This window comes from Chrysochloris asiatica, unplaced genomic scaffold, assembly GCF_000296735.1.
Source record: "Chrysochloris asiatica unplaced genomic scaffold, ChrAsi1.0 scaffold00006, whole genome shotgun sequence".
NCBI lineage: Eukaryota > Metazoa > Chordata > Mammalia > Afrosoricida > Chrysochloridae > Chrysochloris > Chrysochloris asiatica.
Window position 1 is genome coordinate 18,598,508 of NW_006408524.1, and position 7,050 is coordinate 18,605,557.

Sequence of the window (7,050 nt, forward strand, 5' to 3'; positions counted from 1 at the left end):
CTTTTTCATTTTATCCTGGTGTGAATGGAGTCTCCTCTGAAATGAGGAGCCATTAAGTCTTTAGACATGAAGGTGAATTCTTCTTTATGTTATCTATGGGAAACATGAACCTTTTCAGACTAACTCATGGATGATGGGGAATGTGGTGGCTCCATACGATTAGCACTGGAATGAGAACCACAAAGTCTTTGGTTTATGCCTGCCAGGTGCTTTGCTCCAGGAAGATTTCAAGTCTTGGAAACCTTATACAAGGTCTCTAGGAGTTGGAACCAACTCCATGGCCCTCAGCAACAGCAACAACAGTATAGGTGGTGACTAGAGCAGATTTCTGGCATAGAAAGGTTGAAATGTTAATTTCCATATTTATCCTTAAAGCTGCTGTCAGAAACAGAATGTTGATTCATTCATTTATTCAACAAGCATTCAGTGCTGGGCATTAGTCTAGAACTTTGCACGGCATCAGGGAACTAAACCGACACAGATTCTAGTCCTCATGAGGCTTACAGCCTTGCGAACATTTGGGTCATTGATTTGGCTGTGGATAATTTAGTTTAATATTTGCTTTAAATTCTAGAATATTTAAACAAAAGGAAAGGTACTGTTAAGGTAACTTGGATACCTGTGTTTGTATTGATAACCAACTTCTACAGAGTTTATGTTTATTTTTTCTAATTATGGACAGAGTTGAAAATTTGCAGGACACATAAAAGAAAATAAATCATCCTAAAATTTTTTTTGCATTGGAAACCACCAGCAGCATGGCTAGTATATATTCATAGTAGTCAGGACAAGCTGAAGTGGCTGGCTTGGGAAATCAGATTACCTGTAACCTTAACCCTGGAATATAATTACTATGACCACTTTGGTGTGTTTCCTTATTGTCTTTCTTAAGTGCAGTTTTTACATAGTTGTGACCAGCTTGTATACTACCTTCTGGTTTGCACTTTTTTCTTAACATATAATTTATCTTTACTTTCACTAACTGACTTATTCTGAGCCATACTTTTTTTTAAAACACCATCAACTTTGCTATTGTTGAACATAGCAGAAGCCTCATTTAGGACACAAAAATACATGTGTGTGTAGTTGTTTGGGTGACAAGGAATACATTTGCTATCTTGTTCTGGAAGAAAGTCATAGATAAATTTAGCTGTCCACAGATATAGTACAATCTCTCTCTCTTTCTCTTTTTTTAAGTTTTTATTGTGAACTGAGTGATAGTTTATATGGGAGAACATTGGCTTTACACCATTGTTTCATTGCAATGATTACAATCTCTGTGCATCATCATTCAACAGTATTTACTTCCATTTCCTCTGTGGTTTTTTTTTGGGGGGAGGGGATGTACACAAAAACACTCAGGAATATATAATTATTTAAATAACCAAAGGACACTTTCTTGGAGTAGAATCTCCCTCTCTTCCTCTTTTTATCTTTTTACATTTTTATTGTGAATTGAGGGATAGTTTACATGGGAGAACATCAGCTTTATACTCATCCTGTCATATTTCATTTCATTGCAATGATTACAATCCCCTCCATGTACCATCAATCAACAGTATTTGCTTCTATTCCCTCTGTTTGGAGTAGAATCTCTTTTATAAGTTATTTTTAACCAATAGCTGGATCTATTCTGTGTGTCAGAAACCCCCTTTTGGGTGCCCTGTCTATTCTCGTTGATTCCAGCATTCTTGGTGCTCTTGATAATTCTGTTGTCAAGGTTGCCACAGAGGTACCTTCTCCAGGGATTTTAGAGCCACACTAAGAAAAGCTGGCTCCATAGCGCCGTTCTTTGTTATGGGAGGGTTTGAGATGAGATGCACAGATACAACACTCAGCACAGGGCCTGGTATAGGGTGACCTGACACATGTTCACCCCTAAGAAGTCATGTTCCTCTTCCCACGTACTAATGCAAGTGTGTTCCGACTCCACTTATAACCAGTTATCCATCTGGGACCTATCACTTGGCGAGTTGTAACCTTGGATGCTCTGTATTTATTCTAATCCCCTGCTCCCCAGATCCTCATCAAGCATCTTTGATGTGGTAGCTTTTGCTGGCCTAAGTAAGACTATTCATTGAATTTCTACCCCTTTGCACTTCTCTGCTGTCTCTTGACATACTGTCATTTTTTGGTATTTCTGTATATTTATGTTTTCTAGTTTTAGAAAGAAAAATATGTGTAATATAAGATGATACAATTTTCAACTATTAAATTCATTGTATTTTGGGTTTATTTTCTAAGCCATAGATACAACATGCTATTAAAATTGTTTATACCCTTAAACCTTCTCTAAGTAATAATAGTAACAACAGACAAGATGAGAAAGAGGTGTCCTTCTTCATTCATTGTGGTGGGTGAGTCTGGGTTTAAGCTGAGAAAGTGACAGCTGTAGTAGCTTTTTACCTGAGCCCTTGGACACACAGGTACAAACCAGGCCCTTCCTCACCTGGTGAGCTGGAGGTCCAATTGGGTCAAGGCACATAGGGTTTCAAAGGGTCATTGTTTACCAAACCCTTTTTCTTCTGTACTAATGTCATTTCACAGCCCCCACTTGCAGTTTGGTGGGGGCTATGGGATATGAGAAGAACTGATGTAAATTTCTCTAGGCCTGGTCACTAAAATCCATGCTTATACTCTTCTACGTTTTTTTCTCTTCCTTCATTTACCAGCTAGATGTGGAGGATCTAGCAGATTCTGGGTCCCTGAATACAATTAAGCAGCATAATAAACAAAAGTAAATCTGAGCCTGTAGGGATATTTGTTACAGTTTAGTCACCCCAACCAATACAGGATTTGTCACATTGTGCTCAAGAAATATTAGTGTCTTTTCTCTTGGTTTCCAAGAAGCACAAGCCCAGAATGTCAGAAAGCTCACAAGAAAGTTGAGGTGAGAAAAGTTGGTAGTGTTAATCTAAGCCAGGCAAGCCATTGAAAGAAAATTGGGAATCAAGCAGGAAAAATGAATTCTCGTACTCAGATGGCCATGGTACATGGAGGGAGGGCTTTTAGTGGAAGACATGGCCTACAGTCAGGACCCAGAAGGAACCATCATGATGGAAACAGGTCCCAAACCTGGATTTTCACTACAGTCATCTGGAGACCTTGAAAAAAAAAACTAATACTCCACCCCCATCCAAGACCAGCTGATTCAGAATCTGTTTTGGGGGGGAGTCTTGATGGTTTACAAGGAGTCTCTGGGTGGCACAGATGGTTCAGTGCTCCCCTACTAACCAAAAGGTTGATGATTCAAAACCATTCAGGCACATGTAAGAATAAATGCCTGGCAACTTGATTCTGAAAGGTCACAGCTTTGAAAACTTCTATGGAAGGATTCTACTCTGCACACACAGGGTCGCCATGAGTTGGAATCTACTGGATGACAACTAATAACAATTTATTATTGAATTAACACATTTATAGAGGAAAGCTGAGCAGATGTAAGTAGGGAAGACTTGTTGTTGTTGTTAAGTGCTGTCAAGTTGATTCCAACCCATAGCGACCCTGTATAGGGTTTTCAAGGAGCACCTGGTGAGCTTGAACCACCGACCTTGCAGTTCAAAAGACTTTACAGTCTGGCACATTAGTCCATAGTGCCACTCCAGGACTCCATTAAAAAATGACTTAAAAAAAAATTATGTTTTTTAGAAAGCTTACTTTTTGGTATCATAGTCCTGGTGTGGTGCTGCGAGTTAGAGCGCTGGACTGCCAGATCAGCAGTTCAAGCTCACCAGCCGCTCCTCAGAAACCCTATACAGGACCACTATGAGTTGGAACTAACTTGATGGCACTTAACAACAACAGTTTACATATGTTGTTGTTGTTGTTAAGTGCCACCTAGTTGTTTCCAATGTGTTTTATTTTTTCCTAAAAATTTGCAAGTTAAAAACCAATGAGCAACCAGACTTGCAGTTCATCTTCGTTCTCTTACGTAGAAACAAGTAGTATCAAAAGGTATGATAAGCATGTAAAGTACATTTTCTCATAGTTATGTGCTCTAATTTGAAGGACCTCATTTGATTCGTGAGCTATGAACTGATCTGAATCCTGAGTTTAGCTGCTCCTCTAGTTTCTTGAGATGAACCCTGGGTCTCCACATTACCTCTTGTGGGAAATTAGTCTTGACCCTGACAAATTCCTCTTGGCTAATGTACTCAATGGCACTTAACAACAACAACAACAACGTTTGAATCAAACTACTAACATGTATGAGGGGGCTTCAAAACATCCAGGAAAAATGGGATTGAAAGGTAATGGAATTTTTCCATAAACTTTTTGAAGTCCCCTCGTATGTTGTTTCATTTGTTCTTCCTTTTATCAAACATTTGTTACTACGCCTCCCTTGTTAGAATCCATTTCATAGGTTAAAAAGGACCAATTCTGTTTCAAACAAATTTAAAATAAATGCAATAAAATTAGAAGTTATCCAAGCCCTGATGTAAGTATACTCACTATAATCCAAGAGTCAGCAAACATTTTCTGTTAAGAGCCAGAAAGTAAATATTTCTGGCTTTGTATATTACAGGGTGCTAGGCATGACGACTCAACTCAGCTGTTGTAGAGTGAAAACAGATGTCAACAACATGCAAATAAATGGACAGAGCTATGTTCCAATCAAGCTTTACGTATGGATTCTGAAACTGGAATTTTGTATAATTTTCATGTGTCCCAAAATGTTCTTCTTTTGAATATTTTCAGCCATTACATATGTGTAAACTTTTCTTAGTCCCCAGTCCCTACAAATGAGGTGGTGGGCTAGATTTGGTCAGCAGGTATTAATTTGCTGATCCTTGATGTAATGGAGAAGAGCATAGAATGCATACATTGGATTGGCTGCCTTGCTTCTGTTTTTGTTTGCGTTCTACTCCACAAGCATTTTTGAGGGAGTCTTTCTGAGAGAACAAGCCTAAATAATGCTTCTTTTAATCTTAGCAGGGAATTAGCACATTCTAAGCTTGTGTAACGTTGGTATTCACCTTCACTTGATTTGGTGTAGAGGCCTTACATTGAGAAGGCTGTTTGAAAGCTTTGCACTTGAACAATGCTCTTAGTGGTTCTGTAGGTGTACAATTTCTACAACCAGGAAGAGAGAGAATGATTCTGGGGACAAGAGATTTAAAAACATTTCTAATTGTTCAGGCAAGTTATTTTTACCAGTCTTTAGGGGACAGAGAAATGATCACAGTGTTATTATTTTTATAGATTGAATTTCAAAAAGCTTTCTGCTCAGAGTGATTAAATACTGTTTTAATTTCACTCACTCAAGGAAAAATTTCCATTGCATTAGAAAATTTTTTTTTTTTTTCCTTCTGGATAACTTAGGACAGGAGACGATATAACTCAGAACTTGCAAGTTCCTCATTCCAGGACTGACACCGACACAAAAGAAAGCAGGTGTTTCAGCTGAAAGTTTGGGAAAGTGGGAGAAACACTGGGTAAAATAAGAACTGTTGGGTAGTTACTGTAATCTCTGTTGTTGTTGTTAAGTGCCATTGAGTCGATTCGGACTCATAGTGACCCTGTATAGGGTTTCCAAGGAGCAGCTGGTGAGCTTGAACCACAGACTTTGCATTTAAATGACTGATGCATTAGAGATTACCACTGTAATCTCTAGCTATATTAAAAAAATATTATATGCAAAATACATAAATTATATATAAATATCACTTTACTTATAAAATGTATGATTGTTGTTGTTGTAGTTAAGTGCTGTCAAGTTGGTTCCAACTTATAGCGACCCTGTATAGTGCTTCTGAGGTGCGGTTGGTGGGTTTGAACTACCGACCTTTTGGTTCAAACTGACCTTGTGGTCCAGTGCTTATTCTATAGCACCACACCGGGACTCTGTTGTCACAGAGAAGAATTTTCCACAGTGTCTACATTATGTGAATTAGGGAGGGTCACCTGGTGATTGATTACAACAGCGTGTCTGGGGTTTACATGCTCTGTCTCACATACTCATTATTATGAAACTCTGGGAAGCTAAGCATCTTGCTCAAGGTCATACAGCTGGTAAGTGGCAGAACAAGGTTTGGAATTCAAGTCTGTCTTTCTGTAGAGCCCTTTTCATGCCTTCACATTGCAGTTAGTTCCAGATATGGGTCACAAAGAGCACATCATGGTTTTGAAGTACCTCAGTTCCCATGCTGAGATGTGTCATTATTTATGGCATAGGGTCTGTGGATGCCATTGCCTTTGATTAAAATTTTGTTGTTGCTGTTGTTGTTAGGTGCCATTGAGTCGGTACTGACTCATAGCGACTTTATGCACAACAGAACAAAACACTGCCTGGTCCTGGGTCAACCTCACAGTTGTTGCCACGCTTGAGCCCATCGATGCTGCCACTTTGCCAATCCATCTCGCTGGGGGTCTTCCTCTTTTTCTCTGACCCTCTACCTTACCAAACATGATATCTTTCTCCAGCAACTGGACCCTTCTGACAATATGTCCGAAGTATGAGAGATGAAGTTTGGCCATCCTACCTCCAAGGAGCACTCTGGCTGCACTTCTTCCAACACAGATCTGTTGGTTCTTTTGGTGGCTCATGGCATTTTCAATATTCTCCTCCAAGACCATAACTCAAAAGCATCAATTTTTCTATGGTCTTCCTTATTCACTGTCCAGCTTTCGCATGCATATGAGGTTATTGAAAATACCATGGCTTGGGTCAGGCACTCCTTAGTCCTCAAGATGACATCTCTGCTTTTCAACACTTTAAAAAGATCTTCTGCAGCAGATTTGCCTAATGCACTACTTTGTTTGATTTTTCTTGACATCAACACATCCCTGAGTGTTGATGGTTGATCCAAGAAGAATGAAGTCCTTGACAACTTCAATCTTTTCTCAGTTGATAAGAATGCTGTTTATTGCTCCAGTGGTGAGGAATTTTGTTTTCTTTACAATGAGTTGCAATCCATACTAAAGGCTGTGCTCTTTGATCTTCATCAGCAAATGTTTTAAGTCCTCTTCACTTTCAGCAAGAAAGATTGTATCATCTACATATTGCAGGTTGTTAATGAGTCTTCCTCCAATCCTGATGCCACATTTTTC